Genomic DNA, 19,596 nt, shown 5'->3' on the forward strand with positions numbered 1-19,596 from the left:
TACAATACATTCAACATCTCAACTTTAATTTTGAACTAATTTCAACTCAGAAAATTTACGAGTAAATTGATGTAAACCATTGATTTGACATATGAGTAGTGTAACTTATCAAAAAAAAAAGATATATATATATATATATATATATAATTTGAGTGCAACTTCTCTGAAAGCCCACAACCCCCATGTTCTTCTCTATTTTGGTTTTTTCTCTGTAACAGAACCCACCCAGCTTCTTATTCTATTTGCCCCTTTTGAATATATGTACCATACCATACGTATTCTTTTCATGATTATAGAAGGTAGCAAAGCTGTTCTGAACTTATGATTCTTAATTGGAAGTCATTTTTGACCTCGTTAAATTTTTAGCATCCCAAATTCCCAAAAATAGGGTTTAGCAATTTGAACTTCAATGGATAAGCTTCTACCTGCAAAGATTGCTGTCAGTTAAGGGAAGTTTGAAGTGGGTAATTGCCAACCTATTTGCATATTTCGTTTTTTTTTTTCTTGCATTTTAGTTCATTTTTATCATTTAAAAATGATAAAAGTTGTACCTAATATTTCATTTTGATAGAAGTTAAAAAAGGGAATTTGAAGTTGATCTTTGTCCATAGAGGAGTTATTTAGCATTGGCTTCTAATTCAATAGGCGATTGTCCCTAGGCGATTCTTTTGATTACATTTGTCATTTTTTTATGCCACTAGTGTTTTTTTTCCCCCTACAAAGCACCATTACTATATTTTGCTACATTATTAGAATATTATGGTATTGTGTTATCTAGTTTTGATGCATGTCATGGTACTCTAAGGAATATTTCATTAAGTATTCATCAGCTACATGCTCATTCGTTATCCAACGTGTTGATTGATGGGGAATATTTTGGTGCGGCATGTGGAAGTGTCATGGAGTAGAACACTTCTACTTGTAGAAAACAAGAAACAGAATATGTTTAGTTCTGAAAATAATCTTGAATCCATGAGAATTCCTTGAATTCACAAGCAAAAAGGGGTCTAGAATCCAGCAGAAAATAGAGGGACAAAAAGTATGAATTTTCTTGATTGAATAATTGTTCAAAAAAACGTTTGCATATTTGGAGGTCTATTTGAGGGCTCTATAAAACTTGACGGACAAAAAAATATATTATAAAATAAATTATAATTAATATCTAACCATAATAGGAACCAAATTTGAACTAAAAAACATTAAAAACACCTAAAAATAAGGAAATAATAACCCTAAACCTAAAATAACAAAAATTACAAATTAAATACCAAAATCAATAAATTAAAAAAAAAAATAGTAATTTCTATTCTACATCATATTTTCATTAGTCAACTTTATTAGTCAGTCAGCTTCAGAGAACTGAAACCACAAGCCGGCAAAGTTAACCAGTCTGAATTGGTTAACCCGTTCATCTACTCCACTTCAGCTGAAACCATCTAATTAAGTAGTACAACTTCACCACTCTTCTGTCATCTCTAAAGACGGAAGAGTAAGGGCATCTCAAAAGCTAACGCTTAAGTGTAAAAAAACATTGTTCAAGGCCCTCCTACATTTTTGCAACCGCCAAGTATGGGAATACTGAACGTAATAATCTCAGTGCCATTAGCCCTTGATCTCCACTATGCTAATGCCTACAATTTAGCAAAAGTGATTACTCCAAACCCCTATAATTCAATAAAAAGAGATTATTCCAGATCCCTATATAAACAATAAGATACCACAATCTCAAGGTACATAAAAACAAAATTTTCGAACTCTTAACTTCTTTGAGTTCATAGAGATCACTATAATTTTTTTTACTTAACCTAAGGTACATGAAAATACAATTCTCAAACTCTTAACTTCTTTGAGTTCATAGAGATCACTATAATTTTTTTTACTTAACCTTTGAAGGTCTTTGGCCAGCATCACATCAGTGCACTCTAAAAGTATTTTCAATCTTCAAGTTTTCTGATGATTGCTAGCACTGTTAGAATAATGTGGCCCAACATAATATATATGATGCCTTTATTATTAACAAATAAATATTCATTCTCTTGCAATACTTTTGTGATGTAAGATATTGATATTTTGAAATAGGTCTACTTGATTTAGTAGACTAAGATTATGAATGCATTCATTGTAGTCCTTGACTTGGCCATATCCATCATGATGTAGCCTATTCTGATAGGTACATTGTTGGACTATGATGGAAAGGAGGTGCAAGTTAAAATTGTTTAGACTATGGAAGACAATAAGGGCTAGTCTTTCGATGGTTAATGCATAATAATCTTAGAAATCCTTCCATAATTAGATTCATGCACGTTAAGTGTTAGCTTTAATAAAACAATTGTGTCATTACCAGTAACTTGAAACTCCTATTAAAGGTGTTGTCAATCTAGTAGTTTTGGATATGAATGGTAGATGAATCCATGTATTAGCATGGAGTTACAAAAGTAATAACACATTAATGAACTTCTTCATTAATGAATCTAATTTACAAAGTTGTTTATTAACAAATGTAACATATCTGTTACATGAAGTGTTATTACGATAGGAAGGATTCTATGGTGGTCACGTCCTTTCTGAATATTATAAATATTGTAAAAGCCACACTTGCAAGTGGGTGTGAAAAGAGAAAATAAAGCTCATGTTAATCCTGACTAGTTAGGGAAAGCATCCTGATTGCTTGTGAGGTCCTTGAATAACATAATCTAGTATGTATATTTCTCACATCTTATTGTTGAATTTTATTACATATGCACATGATATAATTGTTAATTGATATATTTATTATATGTGTTTCTCTTGAATTATTACTTTTTAAGTATAATTCCAACAAGCACAGACATTTAACTGGCCATCACCTTGCTTCCAAGACAAAAAGTCATATGGTCTAGAATCAATTGATGACATTAGTCAACCCTAAAGTAGGAAATCCTCTTACTACCATAGAGAGACAACTACAAACATTCTTAGCTGCAATCGAATGACTTTCCCAGCAAAATCAAACCCTTGCATAGCAAAATCAGACCTTTGAGCAACGAGTCAACCAGCTGAAAGAGCAACGGCATGAAGAAGGAAATCATCATGAACGTGACAATAGTTACCCTTCAAGAGGTGACCGTCATTAAGGAGAATATGAGGTCGAGAGCAATGCTCCTAGTAAGTGAACCAGAAGGGAAGATGAGCAGCCTCATAAGCTTGAAGTTAGTAACGCACGATAGGAAGTAGAGATGAGGGCAATGAAGGATAGGTTGGATCTTATGATGAATGCCATGAAGGAACAAACAGCTACACTTAACAACTTGGTCCATCGTCCTAACTCTTCCTCTACTGTGCAAGTCATTTCTTGTCCTCTACCACCAAAGTTTCGAATTTCAACCTTAGAAATCTATGACGGAATGAAAGACCCACTTGATCATCCAGTGGCGACTCTAGGAATTTTTTCCAGAGTATTCCTCAACAAGCATAAATTACACAATCTAATAAAAAGAAAATTTTATATATTGACAACAACAACAATCAAAAAACACGCAAATACATAAAATTTACAATTGTCTTTTACGAGTTTTCATATTTTGAAATTGTTGAATGATAGTCTCATTATCAGTGCTACAAACTATATCTTTTTCAATATACATAACCAAATAATCATTTATCTACTGATCTCCCATTCGATTGCGCAGTTCATTCTTTATATATTCGATTGCTACAAGTTACATTTTTTTCAATATACACATCCAATAAATTATAAGTTCATTTGAAATATTAATAAAATTATTAATTATTGTTGTTTAGTTGTTTCATTAATTTGTTTGTCTTTTATAAACTATAATTTGTTATATTGTTGTTTCATTAATTATAAAATTATTAATTGTTGTTTAGCCTAACATAATTTAATTTGTTTGTCTTTTATAATGTATTGGTTTATTATACTACTTTGATTATTGTTGTTTAGCATAACAATAAACTATATTGCTTTAATTTGTTTATCATTAATTATACTGCTTTAATTTGTTATATTGTTTAGCCCCATGTGCTGATGTGCACATTACACTAAAAGAGTCACTGATGTGCATATTATTTACACATCTCATGTGCAGCACAATAATTAAAGCAGTGTGCAACCTGGCTCCATGTGCCCATCCCACCCCACCCCATTCAACAAACAAGCACGCCTAATGATGCCTGATGCCCCCTGCCAATCAGAAAATTTCACAATCACACATTACACTAGTCTAAAAGATAATTAATATCAACACCAACACACTACACACACCAACCCAACGGATAAGATATTAAGATGAACTGACAAACACACTACACATGAAAAGCAACACATTCAAAAAGATAAAAGTCAAAAACAGACAAAAAATTAATAAAGGTGAAGTTTGGTTCGGCCAATGAGAGACACAGTTCAAATTTCAAAAGACTAAAAGAGAGAGTTAGTCTTATTAAAGAATAAAGAGAGAGAGAGAGAGAGAGTTTAATTCATTTTATAATTTTCATTTCATTCAATAGAGAAAGAGAGAATGAGACACTGAGAGAGATTCAAAGAGAAAAAGAGAGAGAAAAATGAAATACCTTGAAGGAGGGAGCAGCCGAGTAGGGAGGCCTGAAGGCTGAGGCAGACTCGGTGACGAGGCGACATCACGACGATTGATGAGTTATCTCTGACGGCGATGAGGGCGAGCGACGAGCAACGACGATTTGGACTACCGATCTCCGACAACCATCTGGACTGGATCCGATCTGCGGCAGTGTTGCTCTTGCTTTGAGGGACTGAGGCGTAATGGCGTTGCTGTCTTTAAGTTTGCTTTAAGCCTTTAGAAGTTTAGTGATTTCTTTTTCTTTGATAAAGCCTTTAGTGATTTCTGATTTAGAAGTGATTTGCTCTGTTACCTATATTGGGGTTTGGTTTTTCATTTTTTTCTTTTTTCTTTTTTTTTGGAGAATCTGTGGGTAAGGTTTGCTACCTTTGTAATCTATTGGGCTTGCCGTGGGCTTGGCTCTATAACAATTTTTTTTTTTTGGGCTTTTATTATTATTATTATTATTATTATTATTATAAATTTGAGGGTGTTCCTAATTCTATGATTGAAAGTATTCCTAATACAGATCAAATATAAAAAATTAAAAAAAAAAAATTTTAAGTTTTTTTTTTTTTTTAGGTCAAGGTGTTCCTAAAAATACCCTGAGTTGCACGTGGCATTGCCACTGTGATCATCTCAAGTCCTGAAAGATTCTTATGAACTTTCAAGGCATGCCCAATGAGATAATGTGTCAAGCCTTCCTTACTACTTTAAAGGGACCAGCTAGAGTGTGGTTTAGAATCCATATCAACCTTTAAAGAGCAAAGCAATGACTCCGTCACTAATTTCATTGGAGGACAAAGGCACAATCGCTCAACACATGCCTTGATGCAAATTAAGAAACAAGAAGATGAAAGTTTAAGGTCATATGTAGCCTAGTTCTACAAAGAAGCTCTCTTGATATATGAGGTAGATGAATGGTCCTTGTAACATCTTTTCAAATGGGCTCTATGAATGAGAATTCCTTTTCTCCGTCCTAAAAAATGACCCCAAAACTATTACTAACATGCTATTTAAGGCCATTAAGTACATTAATGTTGCAGACACTATGACAGCCCGAGAAGAAGAAGAATGAAGCTAATGACCACGTACAGACAGATAGTGAAAGACCACTTAACGGTTAGATCAAAAAGATGACAGAAAGCTCGGACGCTACATCCTTGGAAGGACGATCACTTGAGGAAGTACTTCCAGTAGTTTAATACTTGTAACTTTGATTTAAGTCTTTATTTATACTCTCTTCAATACTTATCAGTGTCTTGTTTTGGTACTTAACTTTTGATTTGATGTTATTGCTCATTTGGTACTTAGCTTGTTTTCCTATGAACTTTCCATTTGAATGAGAGCACTTTCTTCATTTATAATGTGTTAGATAAAAAGGAATCATACTACCCAAAGTCACTATCAAGCAAGGTTTTCAAACTCGGACCGTTCATTGAACCGTAAAAGGGAGAGGTTCAAGGTTTTTGAGGTCGAACCGAGGTCGAACCGGGGTCAAACCGTGATGACGTCATAATTAATTTAATAATTAATTAAAGCCTAAATATAGATATTAAATTTATAAAACTAGCAAAATTGACAATATATCTATATATGTGAGGGAAATTTAATGATTTCCAAGCATATATTTAATAATTAAATAAGAAAGTTAATAAAATAAAATAATAACAATGAAAATATAAAAATTTATGATTAATTTTTGAAGTAAAGTTGAATATCTTTGAAGGATTTTAATTATAATTTTTTTTTAATTCCTTGTAAGAGATGGATAATTTAATTAAGTAGAATAAAATTGTATTAAGTTTTTTTTTTTTTTTTTTTTTTTTTTTTTTTTTTTTTAAATTGCTAAGGGGTTGGACCGCACAGTTCTCACCGGTTCGTGCAGTCCAACCCCGGTTTTAGCGGTTCACGGAATTAACAAAAAATCCGATTCTTTATACTTGAAAAACTAGTTTTCATCCCGGTTCCTGGTTTTCACGGTCCGACCTCTTGGTCCGGTTCGGTTCTGAAAACTATGCTATCAAGTGGACAGGTCTTATATCTAAGTCATCCACAAAAGGGAATGACAAAAAACTAAGTCTTCTTACCTACGGGATGGACGGACAACCAAATCATTATCAAGTGGGTAGGTCTTATATCAAAATCATCACCAAGAGTGAATGACAAAAAACTAAGTCTTCCTAACCTATGGGATGGACGGATGACCAAAGTTGCCTACAAGATGGAAGGTCTAACACAAGTATCCCCAAATTGTTCCTCATTTACATTTCTTTTTATATCTTCTTTTATTATATTTGGGTTGGTTTGATCTTCCAAGATAATTAAGCAGTATGGTTTTATCTATCAATCTCATTTTTCTTTATGTGACAAATTGCATAGCTTTAATATATATATATATATATATATATAGAGAGAGAGAGAGAGAGAGAGAGAGAGAGAGAGAGAGAGAGAGAGAGAGAGAGATTGGTGAGAGTTACACATTTTTTAAACCATTGGATTTAAGTAAATCTAACGGTTAGAAAAAAAACCTTTATTAATTCTAATATTCTAATTTATCTCATTTATTATCTCTTATTTAATTCATTCCATACTTATTTCTAAACCCGAAAAACTTTACACGGTTGATATCTCATCTATTTTAATTCCGATTTTGACCAGTGAACCAACGTTTCGAAGGGAAAACTATAACCTATAAGATGGTCCAAATTCAACTCGATCAAACAGACAGATCAAGAAGTCAAATTTTTTACCATTCTTAGTTAGAGTTTTTGGTCTTAATTGCTATCAGAGAGGTTTTAAATGTTGCAATTGTTTTGATGCATGAATCGGGGTCAGAAAAAATATGGTATCGACAAATACTCATAAAAATTTAATTTTGCAAAAAATCTATAATGGGTTCTTTGAAGAAAAAAAGACAAGGTATTTTTTTTTTTTTTTTTTTTTTATATTGGATATGTCATATTGCATGTTTTTTATACGGAGTCATAAATGGTATTTGTACAAAGTGATTTAATATATTTATAAATTAATACGGTGTTATTGTATGACTCATTAATTATTTATATAGTTTTGATTTATTTACATATAAATTTTTTAACTAAACCGTACATTGCATGTAAATAATACTAGGGTTTTATTTTTATTTTTAATTAAAAAAATATTTCAAATACCTATATTGTATGAAATATAGGAAAAAAAGTGTCAAGTTTAGAATGGGATGAAGATACTAAACATGGAATCCACAAAAAGATTTCATTTTGTATCTAGAACTTCCTTATGACGTTGAGGTGTTGTTAAATTAAGGATAAGGATTACGTAAAAGACTTGCGCATGTTGCTAGTACTAGTTAGTTGTTGAATGAATTTTTGCTCTCAATCATTCTTATCAAAAAATAAAAATAAAACAACCCAAATCATGCACTTTGATTATACGTATGAATGGGTAAGGTGAACCCCAACCATGCAGCTGATCATTTAAAAAATTTTAAATGTTTGTACGACAAATTATCTATGAACTCGGTATAGCCGACCACACATTTAACTTAACTAGGAAGAAGAGTGTCTACTTCTATTTTACAACTTCACACGGACAGTTCGCATTGTGATAAAATAAAACACTAAAACTTCCCCTCCAAGTATGACCGAATTAAAATCGTGTGGTTGTGGAGGTACGCGGTTTAAACTTCCACTCCAAGTAATAACAAGGTTGACTTTTAGGCTTTGTTTTCAGTTCACATCACGATTTATAAAGTTATAAATACATATACACCCCTTTCCAACTTCCTCACTATAAACTCACTTCCTGAGCTTTGATTTGAGCGATACTTGAGAAAATGTCTCACCACGGAAATCATCATCATACTCCCCCCCACGGTGTGGGACATCATGGAGGACATGGACATGGTCATGGTCATGGCGTAGGACATCACGGAGGACATGGTCCTCATGGAGGGGGCCATCATCATGGAGGTGGAGGAGGAGGGCATTGTCACGGTGGTGGAGGACATCAACCACATGCTCATGGCGGAGGACATCACCCACATGCTCATCATGTTCATGGCGGAGGACATCACCCTCATGGTCATCATGGTGGCGGAGGACATCATCCACATGGTGGCGGACATGGACAACAACACGTTTTCTTGTTAACGATGTGATATTTTTTCAACACCCATAGGCTATAGCTGGAGTGGTGACAGATATTAGGAATTTAGGCGGCTACATGTATTGTAATAAATCAGCGTCTTTGTTTTTTTTTACGTTAAACAATACGCCCATAATCGTATTTCTGAAATTATGGGAATGATATGTTTTCTTGTTGACGATGTGATATTTTCAACACCTATAGCTGGTGTTTTGACAGATATTAGCCTATATGTAATGTAATAAATCAGTGCCAATTTTCTTTTAGATTTTATGTTAAACAATAAGCCCATAATATGTATTTCTGAAATTATGGGAATGATATGTTGTTTAGCTAGTATAATGAACGCATATTTGATGTTTATATAATCCGGTTGTTCAGAGCTGGATTTCATTGGTTTCAATGAAACGTTGATTTCTCTCTCTCTCTCTCTCTCTCTCTCAAATTAGATTCCAATATATTTAATTTATAATCAAGTTGTTCAAGAACCAAATCTCAATTCATTCCAACAGACATTAAGTACTTTTTCTCCCTCGGTATAAAATGTGATAAATTAATTCGTAAATTCATTTGAAATTTGCAAATTGTTTGTCCCTGTAAGATTTTAGAATTCACTTTTTAGATACTAGAAGAGATATATAATCTATAAAAGGTTATGGTTTAGGCACGTACTTCTTTAGCAAATCGGAATAAATTACCAACAGCAAGCATTCACGCATGCACCTGGCGCATGGATCAAGCCATCCTCTCTATATGCTCCAACTGGTTTATAGATGGCTTTCGATATGGCAATAATCTGCCCTAATATTTAAACAGTAAGAGATATAGGATTTTGTCTAGTGTTTTGAGTGAAAAAGGGAACCAAGACTTAATTTCCATGGTGGACACCCTTCCATCATGAATCAGGTTTAAAACTCTGTATTCCACCATACATGAGACTATTGCACAAGTCCAAAATAAAGGAGTACTGCGATCCATTATTAAATATAACCACAACATAGTAATGGACACTCATGCATATTAACTAATTAAGTTACATTCAACTCGCTTTAAGAAAACAAAAATCCAATTAATAGATGTCCAATTCTTACATGTTCAACAATCGGATCTCATCCATTTCAACACACATTAATCCCTTCACTTCTTGTACAAACTCCGCATCGTATAACTTTGCAAAAGTTACTCATTTTTTTATACTTCAGATTTCTAACGGTTAAAAAAAACTGTTACATGTTTATTTCTTTCAAAATCATTTTCCTAGTTAATAGCATTTTGTTTCTCTTTATTTATTACTTTTCACCTCACTATTGGGCACCTAGCCATAATGAAAACCACCGGATGAATATACTACGCAAGGTGGTTTATCAACATGTCACAAATCTCAAAATCCAGCATGCATGTTTGCATGTATATATTTATTCCTATCCAAACAAGCATGTGGAAATTGGTGTAAACACATAATTTCCCAATTGTAGAAAATCAAACAATTGAAAAGAAATATGGTTTGCAAATATAAATTTGTATTAATAAATAATGAATACAATTTCTATTTCAATTCTTTTACAAAAGAATATTCTTTGATTCTATCTTCTTCGAACTTGACTCGAACAAGAGATCTTTTTGACTTTGGTTGGAAGATGGATTGAACAATCTTCACAACAAATTTATAGCTTTGAGCTTATTATAGATTTATTGTTCTTCAAGTCTTCGAATGTGAAGGCTCTTAGGTTGAAGTTCTTTGGAGTTTTAGAGGCATGATCCGTTGAGCTTCAAAGATTTGGCTTTGTTGAGGTTTATGGAGGTTTTTTTAGTTTAATTCCAATAAAACTTCAAAGAACTCAAACAAGAGATCTTCTTGACTTTGGTTGGAAGATGGATTGAACGGTCTTCACAATGAATCACTAGCCTTGAGCTTGTTAGAGATTTGTTGTCCTTCAAGTTCTTCAAAGATTCTTGAGACAGAATTTCTCCAGAACTTGGGCCTCTTCAAAACTTTGTCTTCAAAATAAGAGGGGATGTCCTCTATTTATAATGATTTTAGAGGATAAGCTCCACTTTGAATTGATATACTTGAAAGTATGTAGTAGATTTTTATTGGCCCAAATTCTTCTTAGAGATAATTACCTCTATTTATCTATTTTGATAAAGATGATAATCAATAAAGATAAATAATTATCTCTATTTAATTTATTTTAATAAAGATAATTATCTATCAATTTTGAATAAAATATTTATCTTTATTTTATTTATTTATTTTAATAAAGATAATTATCCATATATTTTGAATAAGAAATTTATCTTTATCTTGTGGGCTAAATGACATGTGGCAAATTTTAATATGCCAATGTGATGTCAATTTGGATGACACGTGTCATCATCTAATTTAATTAATTTAATGACATTAATTTAGAATTTGCCACTAAATTTTGATGTGGCATTTTATAATTGGCTTAAAATTTTGTCTCCTACAATTGGTTTTTTTTTTTTTTTTTTGGTTGCTAAATATGTGGAAATTGGATTTACTACAATGATTTATTTATGTATATATATATATATATATGACCATACCCTTTTTTTAGCCAAGCAATCAAAGAATGGGTAAGGAAGCCAATATTCACGTACTCAACAATTTATCCATATAAATGCCTTTAAATTAAAACACTGTTCATAATATGGAAAATCCAATCCTACTCTAAACATGCTTGGAAATGAATCACAAATTATATTCACACCATAGACTTACAAGCACACAACATTTTATTCAAACAATGGAGCATGAAAACAAAGGGAAAAGAGGTAGAAAAAAAAAGGCTTAGAAATTACCATTGAAGGTGGAGGCTATAGAAAATTCAGGACATTTTCAGAACGTTTGGAGACCTTGGAGAGGATATTTGATGCTTATGGAAGAGTGGAGAAGGCCTGGAATTTAAAGGAAAAGGTCTGGAATTCTGGCACCAGTTCCCTGCCAAAAACGTTATTGGTTTGTCACTCCTCTTTGCTATTATCCTCCTTTTCATTTTCTCAACAAAACCTTCATCCCCCATCCCCAAGCTCCCCACCTAGTGCATCGTAAAAATTGATCCCGTCTTTCAGGCCAAGCCCTCTTCCTACCCAAACCCTTATCTCTCTTACCCACGCGCCCAAAGCGTATTGTGAAAACTGAACCCATTTGGAAAAACTATGCACACAACTGTGTCACTCCCAATGGTTCCATCCACAACCACAAAGTTGTTTCGGTAAATGTTAAAGCTGGTTTGTTGGTATCCACGTGTCGCATTAAAATGGCATAGAAATAGCGTGCCTGATTTGACCAAGGTTATGATAGGATTTCATTCTCCAATAGTATGTTAAGACTGTTGGAAGAGCTCTATTAGTACATAAAAAATCAAGAAATTAAAGTCTTCTATTCAAGTAGATGACCATAAAGGTGTTCTATATAGAAGGTCTTTCATACAAGAGTATCATCTTCTACCACCAGCTATCCAACAATGAATGTAAAGTACAACTAACGAGGGCATTTAATAATGTAACGGATAACCATTATCCAACAACTACATGCCCATTAAATTAGAGGACACTTCAATCGGAGCAATAATTGATAAGTGCAAAAAGTATCGTCCAAAGCCAGCATTTAATGCTAGCATTCAAAGAAGAATAACTGTCTACAATTACTCCAAGCAATAGACAAATAGTCGTTGCCTCACTAATTAGGTTAGACATTATTCCCATCAAATAAATGCACAACATTAATTGACAGACAACCAATAGTTGGAAGATATGACTATAAAAAGACAACACATCTCCACAAATAGAGGTTCGTGCTCCATGAGACAAAGATTGCTTTTGACTCTCTAAACTACCATATTTTTGTTCGTTAAACAAAGAGTCTATTAAAACTAACTCGAGAAGGAGTGGGTTTCAATAGTTACAAAAGTTTCAGATATAGCAGTTACATTAGGAGCATTGCTACTAGCGCTATCAAAAAATAATACATCCAACATAGACAGGGGAGGGGTAACATAGTAAACAAAAGCCTCCTATTATAAACTACCCATCTTAGCAAGAGAGTCAACTACTTGGTTGGCCTCCCTGTAGCAGGGGGGTGAGCTGGACCTAATGGAAAGCTTGGAGAATGTCTCTACATTCAGCCTCTAAAGTCTGGGTTAGTCTATTAGTAGAAGATAAGGAGGTTATGAGCATAACTACGTCAAAGGAGTCCACATTCACTATAAGATTGTGAATATTAAATTGTTTTGCCATGCAGAGCCCTTCTCACAAGGCCCATAATTCAACCATTAGGACTATTGTGGTGCCTACTGGTTGTGAGAATCCTTGGATCCAGTTCCCATTCGAATCTCGAAGTAAGCAACCAACACCAGTGCGACCATTGATGATGGAGGCGTCAGTATTCAGCTTATGCCAACCCGATGGGGGTTTGGACCATTTGGCATTAAGTTGAGGCCTTGCACGGGAGGGTTTGGTCGAGGCTGTAAGGAAATTGAATTCCAAGGCTTTTGCAACACATCCTTTTAGTAGTTGTTGTTTTGGATGTTTTTCTTGGTAAGTGACACAATTCCTGTTAGTCCATAGAGACCAAAGGCCAAAGAGAAACAAAGTGGGCCATGGAATGCCATGGTGCTGAGAGACCAATACAGAGCTGCAGTTGACATGCATCCAATCTGAGAGAGGGAGGCCAAAGGAGGTGTATAGCCGTGAAGGATGACCAAGTTGATTCCAAAAGCTGACTGAGTAGGGCATTCTCTGAGCTTGTGGCTTATGGACTCAATGTGTGAATTACAGATGGAGCAGCGCTGATCCAGGCTTAAACCTCTTGAACCCAAAACTTCTTTAATAGGGATGCTATTATTAGAGCAAATCCATATAAAGAGAATGAATTTTGGAGGGACTTTGAGTTTCCAAATCCAGGAGAGAGAGGAAGTGGTCGGGTTCAAAACATTTAAACCTTTTGCTGCATTATAGGTAGTTCAAAGGGAGAAGTTACCATTACTAGTGAAGGCCCAAGCAACCAGATCATCCACCTAAGAAAATAAGTTTGTGGGTATAGCTTGGATGAGTTTAATAACATTATCAGGAAGATCAAATGAGAGCTGAAGTTTCCAATTACCATAATTAATAGCATGACTTACTAGCTAAGTTTCCTCTCCAATATTGAGTGGACCAATGAATTGGGCTCTTAGTGGACCATTTGAGGTCCAGTTATCATACCATAGGGAGGTAGAAGCACCTGTGGTGATTACTTTCCTTAAGCCGCTATCCAAGAGGGGCTTTGCTACTTTGAATGCTGCCCACGTGCAGGAGCATGAGCCTTTAGATGCCCATGGGTTCCTGCTGGAATTATTGGAGAGGTATTTAGCTTTTAAGACATGAGCCCAAGGGGAGGGGTCCTCTGGCAACAATTTCCAATTAAGTTTAGCAATGAGAGCAAGATTCTTCGTGGATACCCAACCCACTATAGTCTTTTGGCTGATAGTGTCCCAGTTCACAAGGTGCATCTTCCTTTTTTAAGGGGTTGAACCCCACAGAAAATTCATGTTGGCACGGTCAATTTCTTTGCAAACTCTACTTGGGAGCAAGGCCCCCTGCATGACATAGTCAGGAATTGCGCTTGAAGAAGACTTGATAAGAGTCCTCCTACAAGCAAGGGAGAGGAGACTTGCTTGCCATCTTGCTTGTTTTTCTTGCACCTTGTGAATGATGAAATTAAAATCCCTAGAACCACGGTTAGAGAATTTTAGCGGGAACCCCAGATATTTGTCAAATTTTCATGCTTCTAAAATGCCCAAAGAAAAACATATTGCACTCTAGTCTTATCAGGAGTGTTTTTAAGAAAAGAACTCTAGATTTTTCCTTGCTAACTCTTTGTCCAAATAGACAACAAAAAATAGTTTGCACTTCATTAATTGCCTCACTGTTCATAAGATTAGCTTGACGAAGAGCATTAGGTCGTTGGCAAAAAATAGATGAGAGAAAGCTAGGCTGGATCTAGAGGCTTTGATGGGCTTCCATGTTTGTTTGCAGTTTTTTCTTGGATAAGGAATCCAAGATATTCAAGGCACAGTATAAAAATGTATGGCGATAAAAGGTCTCCTTGTTGGATACCACGGGATGGACTGAAAGCAGGGAGCTTACCACTATTGAAGAGCATAGAAACTAAGGTTGAAGAGATACAATCCATAATAATGGCAGTGAGATTTGAGGGAAAATTAAAGTGTACAAGGACTTCCCTGATAAAACTCCATTCAAGGCGATCAAAGGTTTTTTCAAGATCAATCCTTAACGCCATCGTGCCATACCTCCCTTTGTTCTTTTCCATAGCTCTTTGGAGTTTTAATTTAAACATCGTAGACCTTTAGGCTGGTGCCACACCAATGTGCCCTCCGATAAACCATTTCTTTCTTGCAGGCAAGACAGACATTCCATTGCCACTTCTTTAAAAATATCTTCCACTGAAGGTGAGTTTTCACTCTAACAAACTCCATTCAAGATTCACAAAATCAAACGAGGAAAAGATCTTTAACACTCTCGAATCACTAGCATACATTTGACACGTTAATAAAAGAGTAGATTATTAAAATACTCGTGATGAGGAATTAGAATAAAAGACACGGAGTCCACAAATTCCATCAACATTGACAATGGAGTGTGTGTATGTGTGTGTGTGTGTGTGTGTATCTGTGTGTGTGTGTGTGTGAGAGAGAGGAAAATTAGGTACTCCTCTTCCTTGCAACATATTGTCTTGGTTTTAATTGGTAGGGACCTTTCCAGCAATGTGTGAGTCTCAATTCGAAGCTTGTCTAATTAATGCATTATAAATCCGTTTTGAAAATACTAATATTACTATTTTTGTATGTGTTCTAATAAGTATTACTGTTTACTTAATAATTAAAAAAATATATAGGTATGTTTATCACACATTGGTTGTGTGTGTCTAGTATCCACTGTTTATAAACACAGTCTACAACTACAAAGGTTAGGTTATTTTGTAGTTGTACTCTGGTTATGTAATATATTATAAACTCAGTTTAAAACACTAATATTACTATTTTCGTATGTGTTCTAATAAGTATTACTGTCTATTCAAAAAAAAAAAATATATATATATATATAGCGGATGTTTATCCCACATTAGTTGTGTGTATCTAGTGTTCGCTATTTATAATCTCAATCTACAACTACAAAATGTTAGACCCTTTTATAGTTGTAATCTGATTATGTAATGTATTATAAAGTCAGTTTAAAATACTAATATTACTATTTTCGTGTTTCCTAATAAGTATTACTATTTACTAAAAAAAATATATATATAGAGATGTATATCTCACTCTACAACTACATAGATTAGGCCCATTTGTAGTTTTACTCAATCAGGACTATGCTAGCCCACACCATAAAAAATGCCAACACTCCAAGCATAAGCACAATCCTCCAAAGATAATCTACCTCTAGTTGTGTGGAAACTACAAGATCATCTTTAAATGAAGCGGGGGGTAGAAGTGAAGAAAGATTCTTGAAAGCATCATAGGAACTAGCCTAGCGAATATAATTCTTACACCTTGCATTGCATACATGACTGCGATGAATGCTATGCCAGTTTTTTTGTTGGAGTACTCAGACATGATCACGACCGAGATGGGATAGTCTCCACCGATACCAAGCCCTAGCCAGAACCTGAAGAAACAAAGTGTTTTGACAATAGTTTCTTTGCTTGCATCAAAGGACAAGCCAGAGCATATGGCGCAAATGATGGTGAGAGTTAAAGACTGATGCTGCAATCTTTTTTACGACCAAGTTTGTCACCAATCCAACCGAAGAATAGGTAGCCTGCAAGAGTACCAATTAGGGCAACACCAATTACAGCGTAGTAAAGGTAGCCTAAGAGTTTTGAAACTGTTGAGATGTAGAAAATGTTGTATGCATCAGTGAAAAACCCCATTCCAGCAATGATAATGGTTGTGATTTGGTTCCACTGCATGCGGGCAGAGTCAAGGGTTTCAAGCACTTTTAATTTTAAAGCCATTTTTGTAATCTGGTTTATTTGATGAAGTTTGTGTGTAGTTTTGCTCCTTTTAAATAGTTGATCTATGAAGGGAAAAGATAATGAATGTATAATCCAAGGTTAATTTTGGAGGAATGAGAAGAAATTAACAGCATTTAATGCATATTCTATTCACATGGATACAATAAAAGATATTTTTTATCAAAAAAATATATCATAAAAAAAAGGACAAGTTTATTACTTTTATCAACAACAAAAAAAGATTTATCAAAAAAGACAAATTTATTATTTAACTAGTATATATGCTGTTAGAGTTTGATTAATCCACCAGCCATTTACTTCCCCAAAACTTTGTAGAAATCTAACTAGTTAGAAGATCAAAGTTGAAAATTATTAAATGAACCTATTTTAATTTCCCTGAAAATGATAGCCTTTGTACGTATCAATATGAACCTATGTTTGTCACTCCTCTTTAAAAAAAAAACATGTGGCATCGAAATTGATCTTGTACTAGCCTGGCTTGGTCAATGCATTTCATTATAAATGGTTCTTAATCTTGGGATCTTGAAGAAGAATCAAACATACTATTACTAAGCCAAGGGCCTTATAGTTGAATTGGCACATCTTCTTGTACAAAGTGTTTGGGGATTTAGGGGAGAAAAAATTTGAACTGCGGGGTTAGCAGCATGTTGTAATTATCTTTCTAAAAAAAAAAACACACACACACACGCTATTACCATATTCTCGTTAACAGTCCAAATATACTTCCCTAGCATATTGAGAGTTGTATTCAAATATACTTCTGGTCGAATTATAAAAGTTTATAATTTTTTGCTTTTTGTCTCACCATTTACCAAATATATAATAAAAATGAGTATATTTAATTTTAAAATTAACGATGTAACACTCGCTCTTAATAAGGTAACTATTGGAAAATAAAGGTAATCCTCCCCCAATTCTTGCTACTGTTTGTAAGGAAGATTACCTTCGCTGTTCATCCTTGTTTAGATATGAATTGAAGTTTATCAACAAAAAAAAAAAAAAAAAAGTAATTATTGGCAATACTAAATACTACTTGATAATTTTTTTTTTTTTTTCCTAATCTCAGACTTCCAACCCTAATCTCTCTCCAATCTCCATCGTTTCCCCCAACCATCCCTGTCACCACCTTCGTTCATCAATTTACTACCTTCATTAATAAATCCAAGCTTACATCCTGTTAGGGTACTTTTTTTTTTTACACCTAATTTTATTTGAGTACCACCTATTTATACCACTAATAAGTTATTAGGTTTTCCCAAATATTTTTTGTTCTATTATTTTGTTAATCACAAATATTTCATATCTTATTATCTAAATTGGGTCATGATATAAACTATCACAAAAAGCCCAAAAACTAATATTTTATCCAATTCTATTATCATTATTTAGCTAAACCCAAAACCGGCCCTATGAACCCAATACACACATCCTATTTTATTTAAAGCCCAAGAATACTTATACTTGACAACATTTAAAAAGCCCATGATTCAAATCCATGGCAAAACAATTTTATCAATGGAATTCAAATCCATGATCAAAGCCCATGATTTAAACCCATGGCAATTTATAATATCAAAGCCCAATTCTCATTGGTAATATCAAAGCTCAGTTCTCACTGGTAATATTTAAAACCCAATTTTCATTGGCAACATTAAAACACAATTCTCATTGGCAATATCAAAGCTCAATTCACATTGATAATATCAAAAGCCCGACTTACGTTGGCACTATTAAAAGCCCAAGCTAATTACTTGACAGTATTTTATCAAAAGCCCAAAATTATTAATACTTGGCAAAATACTATATATCATAGTTATTTCACTTAAAAGTCCAGTAATGAACAATACTTTAGATTCTTAAACCTATTACTATAATATTACAAGCTCATGGAATTTATGAATTATCTATTTTCAAAACCCATGGCAATTATCTTATAAAAGTCTATGGAAAGTTATGATTATTAGACCCATGACATTTATTTACTTCATATTATAAACTCACGTTCACTATCTATCTTACATCACCACATTCATAATATTTATTACCAAAACTCATGGTAATTATTCATCCTACATGTCCATTTTGATTATCTATAGAGAAACTCATGAGAACATCACATTATTCCATTATAGTGGTTGTTACCATATTTATTTAAAACCCATGGTAAATATTATTCTCAAGAAAAATATTAGAGGTCATTATTTAAAAAGCCCCAAAGAAAATATCATTTACAAAGTAATTCATAGAAAAAAAGTATGAGAAACTATACAAGTTGTATTTTAAAGCCCATGAAAATTAATACCCAAAATTTATCATAAATATTTATTAAAGCTCATGGATTCTTTTTATCTCTACTAACAACTAAAGCCCACGAGGAGTAAAAAATCCATTGCAAAACATGTCTTTAATGCCCATTTTGTAGGCCCAAGAATCTCATGGAGTAGGGAACAAGCCCAAGCAAAGAAAGGGCCATGTGGCCCAACTAAAATTGCTGAAATGGAGCAAAGTTCCAGCCTAAAAAGGTCCCTAGCAAGAGGCTTGAAAGTGAGCAACCAGCCCTTATTCATCCCTAACCAAAGTATAGCTAGAAGCCCCTACAAGAGAACCAAGTTTTTAAGGATGAATTAGGGGTTGTCCCATCAGTTTTTCTATCACCCTCTACCTAACGTGAACAGTACCCAAGGGTTGTGATGTCAGCTGAAGTCTAAAGAGTGATGGAACACTATCATCTTCCTCAAGACTGTACCTCCAACGGAAGGGGAGCTGAAACCAAGTTATCCAAACTTCAACAAATTGATGCTATAAATGTCAAAAACGTTC

At 33.9% G+C, this 19,596-nt stretch overlaps 1 pseudogene; it reads right to left on the reverse strand.

Annotated features, from left to right (window-relative positions):
- Nucleotides 1-16,755, reverse strand: part of LOC126721637 (low affinity inorganic phosphate transporter 4-like) — a 32,761-nt pseudogene extending 16,006 nt beyond the window's left edge.
- Between the last annotated feature and the right edge of the window lie 2,841 nt (nucleotides 16,756-19,596).

The sequence above is a fragment of the Quercus robur genome, chromosome 4 (assembly GCF_932294415.1).
Source record: "Quercus robur chromosome 4, dhQueRobu3.1, whole genome shotgun sequence".
NCBI classification, from domain to species: domain Eukaryota; kingdom Viridiplantae; phylum Streptophyta; class Magnoliopsida; order Fagales; family Fagaceae; genus Quercus; species Quercus robur.